Source organism: Lissotriton helveticus, chromosome 1_1 (assembly GCF_964261635.1).
Source record: "Lissotriton helveticus chromosome 1_1, aLisHel1.1, whole genome shotgun sequence".
In the NCBI taxonomy this organism is placed as follows: domain Eukaryota; kingdom Metazoa; phylum Chordata; class Amphibia; order Caudata; family Salamandridae; genus Lissotriton; species Lissotriton helveticus.
The window spans coordinates 124,824,477-124,832,025 of record NC_136057.1 but is presented as its reverse complement, the minus strand read 5'-3'; the positions used below and the strand labels follow the sequence as shown (position 1 = coordinate 124,832,025).

The window sequence follows — 7,549 nt, the reverse complement described above, 5'->3', positions numbered from 1 at the left end:
CAGGTATAATACTTTTCAATTTCTGGGCATCTTTCTCATCACCTATATCTACAGGAAATGCTGCTTGGGGTTAGGTCCAGTTATCTGAGCTCCTAAACTCTCACTGTCCCTTAAACCAGGGTTGTGTTGAGTGGTGCTGGTGACCATGCTGGTGCGAGCTGTAATTTTCTGCAGTATTCTTTCATTTGTGCTCTCGTTTTGAGACGGATGTTGTTCTCATGTTCCATGAAGGTTACTGAGTGCAAGATGAACACATGCACCCTCTGGTGCAGACTCAAACTTAATGACATATTAAACTCTTCCTACATTTACTATATGAAAATGGCTTCTCGCTGATATGCATTTGCTGGTGAATGAATAACGTTTTGACCCTGAGAAATTTCTTCCCATCCTCAGGACTTTTATCTGCTTCTTTTTATCCCCCTGGATGTATTCTTTCATGCGCATGCATGGATGAGGAGCCTGTAAATCTCTTTCTACAGTCACTACTTGTGCTGAGTTTCTCACGAAGTTATTGTCGCCTGTTTGTTGTATTTTTTTATTCAGTTACTGCTGACATCAGTCCTGTGCCCGGTGCGTGGATGTGGCTTATTTACTGTGTGTACCTTTTGGTGCATCTTTAAATTATCGATTCTGCCATATGATTTCCCACAATCTGTGCATGCGTATCGTTTACCTATGTGTATGTCAAGATGCCTCTTTAGTTTTGATGAGGCAGTGAAGATCTTCTCACACTCTGTACATGGGTATCGTTTCCCGCTGGGTTTTTCAGGTCGTCTCTGGATGGAGGATAAGCCACTGATGCTTTTTTCACTTTCAGCGGGTTCGGTGTTTGTGTCCTGGTGTGGGACGAGGAGTGGAGATCTAGTGACATTTGTGTCATTGTTGGAAATGGGATCCCTGGCTGGCCAGGGCTTTCGCCAAAGTCAGTCAGAGACCACCACTCCCAAGTCAGGGCAAGGGAGTTACACGCCAAGATAACCCCTGCTCACCCTCTAGGTAACGTGGCGCGAGCAGCAAGGCTAAACTTGGAGGCGATGTAAGTTAAGTATTTGCGCACGCACCCCAGCAACAACACCCAGGGCCCACCACAAAGGAAACTCCACACAAGGTTATATAAAAAATAGCCTTTGTATTATAATAAACATACATTAGATAAGACACATATCTTGTTACACTGTGCCAGAGGCACGGGCAGAATTTACAAGGGATAATGTACAGGACAGGGCCACCTGGACCACTGTCAAGGGTATGCACTTTTAGAACTTTTTAGAAACAATACTCAGCACTTGTAGAAAGTAAAATCACTGTAGCACACAATATAAAAATAGAGCACACAACCAGTAATCACTGGTAACCAGGACCTCACTAGCACCACCTGTACTAGGGAGAAAACAACCACCTACATATCACAATACCTGTAGGGGTGTAAGAACATAACACATGATGCAATGCATAACATTCATTCAGAGGTGTAAAAACAAGGCACATGACGCATAAAAACACATTCAGAGGTGCAAGCACAAGCAATTGGCAAAACCCACATGAGCCACAACCTGTGGCAGTCCCTAGGCCCTCTGGCCTTGTTGGGGCTAGGACGCCCTGTATCCCAAATGTCAGGGGGCCTAAACGTGGCAGCTGCCCACGAAGTGCTGGGCAGCTGTGCAGGAAAAGTTAGGGCAACGTTGGAGCCTCTCTGGCTCAAGAACCACCACTGTGGCACTGATGAGCCTCTCTGGGCTCTAAAACAACGAACTGGCACCCTGAGCCTCTCGGGGCTCGCAAAGCAACTGAGCGCAGGAGCCTCTCTGGGCTCGAAAGAACCAGAAATGCCCTGAGCCTCTCAGGGCTCGTCACGAATGTGGGCAGGGGGGCCCCTCTCGGGGGACCCCAGAACAACTGGAGAGCCACTCGGGGCTCAAAGGACAATGGGGCGTCGTTGGAGTCCCTCTCGGGGGACTCAGGACAAAGACAGATGTCCCCAGAGCCTCGCAGGCTCACGCACAACGAACTGACCTCGAGCCTCTCTGGGCTCACAGAACGAATTGCCCCCAGGAGCCTCGGGGCTCCTCAAGACTGGTGGGGCTTGGTTGGAGTCCCTCACGGGGGACTCAGAGCAGGGGCAACAGCCCCAAGAGCCTCAACCGGCTCTACACAAAGAAATGCTGCCCACGTTGGAGCGGCCCTCTCACAACGGGGCCGCTCGAAGAATCAACAAGGACCCGCCCCCGCACTCACCGGGACTTCACTGGTGCTGCGGGAGGCGGGATACACGGCTGGCTCCTCTCTCCACTCGTAGAGCCTCGGGGACACGACCGGCTGCGTCACTTCTTGCTGCTCGGCTGCGGGGGCGGGACTTCCGGGTCACCCTCCCTCGGGCCGCGCAGCGATTGGCTGGCCTTACGAGCACTTCCGGGTCGCCGCGGGCAGCGCGGCGGCTCGCTTTAGATAGGCAGGCGGGGTCCCATTATCCGAGGAGTGGGCTCCCTCGTGATCAATTAATATCTCAGGACGGGGCAATGCCGGGTGGGCACTGGCCTCCAAAAAGGGCAATAATCCGAGGTGGGCACTCGGACATCAAACGGTGGGCACCACCAAAGCAGCAGGTGCCGGGTGGGCACCGGCTGGGCTCTCAAAGCGCGAACAGCGCTAACAACGAAGGCAAGGCGCTCCCAAGCGCCACAGGATAAATTACAGCGCTCACAGCGCTAGGAGCCCACTGAAGCGCTCTCAAGCGCTAGGAAAGGGGTTTCAGCGCTCCCCAGCGCTGAAGGGCAGAGAGCAGCGCTCTCAGTGCTGTTGGCACAGCACAAGCTCCAGCAGGGGCTGGAGGCAGGCAGGGGGGCAAGGCTGGGCCAGAGCCAGCACACTGGGTCTCCAGGCAGGGAGACAGTCCAAGTGGCGGTCCTCCTGGCCCCAGCAGCAGCAACAGCCCCCTCTGGCAGGATCAGAAAAGAGAACAACATTCATGGGGACACAGCCCCTTCTTATACTGTAAAATCCTTTGTTTCAAGGTGCAGGGTGGGGGGAAAACCAGTTGCAGCTGGCTTGGGAGCACTCTTGATGGCCCAACCACCCATTTCTTTCACTGGGGAGGCTAGGGTCGTTGGACACACCACAGGGGGGCGGAGCCAGCATTGTGTGGGGAAAACCCAGCCCATCCAGGACACAGGTACACTCCTCCCACACATCACTCATGCTAATCTCACACTCACCACCGGGCAGACCCATCCAGACTTCCTGGAGCCTGGCATGCCAGCCAGCTCCAGCCAATCACGCTCCAGCACCCTCACTGCACACATATCTCAATGTCCAGAAGTAGCACTTCCCTTCTAGACACATACATGCCGCATACACCATCTCGCAGCATTCACTCTCACGAGTTCACACATACTAAACTCGAGCCTGCACTCCCCACACATCAGGAACTACCAGGGACACACACATTCCCCATGCATTCCTATGGGAGGGCAGGCCAGCCATACTACGCGCACGCTCTTTCACTCTGGGACCCAGGGAAAAGTGCACAGAGACCCAAAAATCACTAACACAGGGTCACAAAATAAAAGCAAAAAGTTTAGGGGTGAACCTGCCCTGCGGGCCAAGTCCAACAGTCATTATTTGTATTTGGGGGTGGCTTCTCTTCTTCAATTGTCTTTTCCTGCTGATGTATTTGCAATGATGGTTGGATATTTAAAATATTTTCTTTTTCAATAGGGGGAGATAATTTCTCTTGTATTACTGTTTTGTGATCTTTGGCTGGAAATCTTTTAAAATATTTACCCAATTCATTAAACATTGTTGAATTATCTCCAATATATGTCCGTTGGTATTTGAGTAGCTCTGTTGGTCTGCAAAAACTTTTCCCATATTTAGCACAAATATATTCCATGGACTTATTTTTATCGCTCGCTTTCTTCAGCTTTGGCCTGGTGTTGGCACACTGTCCACTTTCAGTTGATTTATCTTGTGTGTTTGCAGCAGATATTGGCTCGTTTTGCCTTTTGTCAAATTGTTCCCGGTCAAGGGATGGCACAGTTGTATTTTCATTGTTTTCTGAGAAAGGCACTTCTGTTTCAAGTCCTTCAGGGGAGCTGTCGGGCTTCTTCGGTTTCTGTTCAGTATATTCCTCCTGTGAGTTGTGAGTTTCATCCTCTAAGCTCATCTAGTTACTGTGCCGATCCTTCTGATGTTCTTGTAAACTGACTGGTGTCTCAACATTACCATCGGCTTTAACTGCTCCCTTTTCGTGTTTTGGAAAGTTTGGTGGAAGATCATTTTTCTTAATCTTGATACACTGTGCGGTTGCATCAGAACACTCTTCAGTGGCAGGTACAGCGCTGATGCTGCTGCAGGCACAGGGGTTCCAAACAACCCCACTCTAACCTCTACGAAGACGAGCTGCTAACCAGAGTCGTTTCATCCTTTTCGATCCAAGGGATATGCAAACTTGGAGGTCAAGTGTATAAAAACGGCTTCTACAGGAGGACTCTCAGTCAAAGGACGAGGAAGCAGAGGACGGCCAGGTCCTCGCACAAAAGTTCGTCAAGCACTGGGGAGTGGTGCTTTTACCTGCACAGGCTGACCGCCAGGATGCTTCGCCGGTTGCTGATCATAAGGAGGATACAATTGTTTTTAATGCTGGTAACGTTCCAAGGACACATCAAAGCGAAGAGACTCAATTATTTGTCAATTCACTGTAATCTCAGGACGCCTCCTTTTCAATCTTCATAATTGAAGACATGTAAGAGAGTCTGTTATTGATAATCGCATCACACAATTAACAAGTTGATGTTGGCCAGCAGATTGTAACGCTAGCATTCTGGCAGTGAGTTTATTTTGTCTAGGCCAGCGAGTAAAGAGCAGTCTTTAGCTCAAATTTTTACTTTCAGTGGATCACGCTTGTCGGCTTGTTGTGATCCTTTTTCTGTCACTAGACTCATCTGTTTCTGAAAATTAAATGTTTTTATCTCTCACTCTTCTCATGGAAATATGAAGGTTCCAGTTTTTCAAATTCTTCTCTGCTTTTTATCATCTTGTTGTATTTGCATGGGTCTGCTCTCTGTTGGGTATAAAGACATTTGCAATTCACCATTAGGTACAGTTTAATGCAGAACACTTTGCTGCAACAATTTATCACATAATTCAATTGATCATTCCACTTTTAAGCTCTTGAAAATGAGCAGAAAAATATTTTATGCAAAACGTCTACTGCTTGTAGTGATAAATAAAAATAAACAAACAGTTCAAAGTAATCAAAAAATGAAATATTCCATGACACGTGAAGCATAACAAACATGTCAAACTTGCATTACGGACATCTCAAATATGTGGCAAACTGATCTTTCCTGCCACCAAAGTTCTGCCCTGTATCATTTAACGTGGAGACACCAGGCCTAGCCCTGTGTGGATGATATAATGTGCCCTGACTCATCAGGTATAACACACTCGTGTGATGTAATATACTACAGTTCTTCGATTTAAAGCCCACACTGGGTGGTGTAATGCACCCCGACTCCTTGGGTAAAGCCCACGCTGGGTGGTGTGATGCACCCTGACTCCTGAGGTAAAGCCCACGCTGGGTGGTGTAATGTACCCCGACTCCTTGGGTAAAGCCCATGCTGGGTGGTGTAATATACCCGACTCCTCGGGTAAAGCCCACACTGGGTGGTGTAATATACCCCGACTCCTCGGGTAAAGCCCACGCTGGGTGGTGTAACGCACCCCGACTCCTCAGGTAAAACCCACGCTGGGCGGTGTAATATACTCCAGGTCTTCAAGCTAAGCTCACTGAATGATGATTCTGTATATTCCAGGGCCTCAGTCACGGTTGGTACAATGTGCATGCCTGCCAAGTATCACACATCAGGTGTGACTCTAACGCATTTTAATGCCACTGTCTCAACAATCTGTGCCAGCGCTGAAACGCGCACGCCGATGCCTGTGACACCTCTGTGCGCTTGCTCTGCTGCTCCCCGGCAGGCTCAGTAAATATTAAATGATCTTTTCTGCAGCGGCTGAGTGCTACAATGTTACATTATAGCCCTGTCAGTCTGGCTGCACTGAAATTTCCACCTGCGGTGAGCGGTTGTCTGTCAAGAGTCACTGCTCATGGCTGCGGTACATTGTGAGAGCTCTGACGCCTCTCCTCAGGGGCCAAGACAGCCTCTCCCTAAAGCCGCAGAATTGACTGAGGTCAATAATATGTAAAGAACTGGACTGATGCCTGACTTGCGGCTGGTCGACTTGCAGCTGCCCACTCTGAGGTAACGGGTTTTTAGGAACCCGTTTGGTGCCAGGGGATAACACCCGAAGACCTCTGAGTTCTCCCTGTTCCGGACCACAGAAACACGGAGTCTTCTAGTCGAGTCAGAGATCGAGTTTTTATTGATAGCTACCAAGTAACAGGTGTCCTAGAAGCACGACAAACACGGGTCATGTGTTCTCAGGAGACTGTTTGTTTTTACAGAACCAGCCTTCTCCTTATATACAAAAATAATAGCTGCAAGCAAGAATTCTTGAGTTTATGATATGGCTATACACATATTTCTACAATAATACAAAAGAGCGAAGTCATGTAGGCAAGCCCGTATTTTAGATGTCCAATGTGTGATAGATTACTCTGCCAAGCCCGGAACTCCCATCAGATATCGATGAAACCCTAATAAAGGAAGGCACCTCCTAGTCATAAAACTGGCCATAAACAGGGAATAGGACAGGTGTGTGTTTGTAGAAAGCATGGTTTGTATGTAGTGAATGGTTTGGGGAATGTTATGTATCGATGCTATCGCATTTGGCCACTGGGCGAGGGGCTGCCCAGACAGGTTTGGCTAAAGGCAGTGGAGTCGGTTGGGATAGGTCAGGGGGAAGTCAGGGAAGGAGGACGTGTCCTTTTAGATCAAGCTCGACCTTTAATTGACTTATCATGAGGGCAAGACGTAAGATGGATGCCGTTCACAAAATGGAGTCTAAGGGGTTGGGACGGAAACTACGATTTGGGGGTGTTGGCGACCCTCGATTATGACGCAAATGCATGGGAATGATGCCCTAATCATTATCGGTTCGCTGACACCAAATTCGTCATGGTACGTTGATATTTTGTGACACGGGTATTGGACCTCGATATCAGGATGACAACAGGGTCCAGATTTTCAGAACCACAACTCTGGGCCCCAATTTACCGAGAAATAGCCTCTGACCCTGCCTACGTCATGACAGACGCCAGCGCCATTTAATGGAAACAACAAGCAGCGCTGAGACCCCTCTGACCCCTCCAGAATGCCCCACTCGTAAGTAGGGTTGCTCCAATTTCAAAAGAAATGCTTGCCATTTGTTTATATAGTTTTAAGGCTCGAGCATGCCATGTAAAGTTATAAAAAGCAGTCTTTATAGGGTACATTTATTTTTACGAAGAGCTTCCTGTCTTTCTTTACTCTAAGCTACTGATCATTAAGTTGCTAATTCCAAACTATACTACTATCTGCTTAATATTGATTTTAAAGTATGTACTGATTAGGGGGAACATACTGGCTTATTGTGCAACCCTCAA

General features: G+C 48.4%; 1 pseudogene; it reads right to left on the bottom strand.

The window, feature by feature from the left end:
* Window positions 1-542: 542 nt before the first annotated feature.
* Window positions 543-4,423, bottom strand: LOC144759773 (uncharacterized; annotated as a pseudogene).
* Between the last annotated feature and the right edge of the window lie 3,126 nt (window positions 4,424-7,549).